The 1,198-nt window shown below is 42.9% G+C and overlaps 1 long non-coding RNA gene across 1 annotated transcript in view; it reads left to right on the top strand.

The window, feature by feature from the left end:
* Positions 1–1,101: 1,101 nt before the first annotated feature.
* The window catches only part of LOC111747549, a 5,773-nt gene continuing 5,676 nt past the window's right edge, over positions 1,102–1,198 (top strand). The window contains exon 1 of the long non-coding RNA XR_002783581.1: positions 1,102–1,184. This is a non-coding gene — a long non-coding RNA (uncharacterized LOC111747549). The remainder of the gene's footprint in view (positions 1,185–1,198) is intronic.

Here is a 1,198-nt window from a genome sequence, read left to right as displayed (position 1 = left end):
ATGCCAGTCTTCAAATTAAGGGTCCTAACAAGTTGGAACAGTGTTGGAGAAAAAGGAAGTTGGAGGATTCACACTTCCTGATATCAAAACTCCCTACGAGGCTAGTTGTCAAATCAGTGTGGTTTTGGCGTAAGGACAAGTGTACCGATGGAATGGAACGAGAGTCCAGAGATGACCCCAGACGTCTGTGGGCCAACGATTTTCAACAAGGGAGCCAAGACCGTTCACTGGGGAAAAAGTTTCTTCAACAAATGAATAACCACATGCAACACAATGAAGCTGGAACCTTACCTCATTTCATATTAAAAACTTAATTCAAAACGGATCAATGACCCAAACATAAGAGCTAAAACTATAAAAGTACTAGAGGAAAATATAGCTGTAAATATTCACGACTCCAGATTTAGCATTGGGTTAAGTTTGACACCAGACGTACAAGCAACAGGAACAACAAAGTATATCAATTGAGCTTCATAAAAGTTAAAAATGTGCATCATATCAAGAATGTGAAAAGACAACCTATAAAGTGGGAAAAACATTTGAAAATCCTATAGCTAATAAGGGCCTAATATTCAGAATATATTTAAACTCTCTCAACAAAAACCACCCGTTTTAAAAATGAGCAAGTGTAACTCTTGACACAGGCTCAACATGGATGAACCTTGAAGACATACTAAGTGAATAAACCAGACTCAAAAGGACAGATGTTGTATGATTCCACTTACATGAGGTCCCTGGAATAATCAAATTCATGGAGAGCAAGGAAAACAGGTTACCGAGGGCTAAGGGAGGGAGAAATGGGGCATTTTTGTTTAATGGGCAGTTTCAGGCTGGGGTAGCGAAAAGCGCTGGAGATGGAGGCACAAACGCAAATGTACTTAAGGCAACTGGATAGTGCACAAAAATGGTAAATTTGTTGTGTACATTTTATCACAAAAAAAAAATGGTGCACAGGACTTGAATAGATGTTTCTCCAAATAACCAACAGGCACATGCGAAGACGCTCAGCATCACGGTCATCAAGGAGGCGAACCAGGCCGCATCACACCCAGTAGGACCGCGCTCATGGTATGGTACACCCGGGAAATAGGGAGGACGCGCAGAAACGGGTACCTTTGCGCATGGCCGGCGTGAGTGTAAACGGTGCAGCCGCTCTAGGAGGCGGCCTAGCAGGTCCTCAGCAGGTTGACCGTGGAGC

The sequence above is a fragment of the Pteropus vampyrus genome, unplaced genomic scaffold (assembly GCF_000151845.1).
Source record: "Pteropus vampyrus isolate Shadow unplaced genomic scaffold, Pvam_2.0 Scaffold227, whole genome shotgun sequence".
Classification (NCBI taxonomy): domain Eukaryota; kingdom Metazoa; phylum Chordata; class Mammalia; order Chiroptera; family Pteropodidae; genus Pteropus; species Pteropus vampyrus.
The sequence above is the reverse complement of the archived record's forward strand: the minus strand, read 5'-3'. Positions and strand labels throughout refer to the sequence as shown.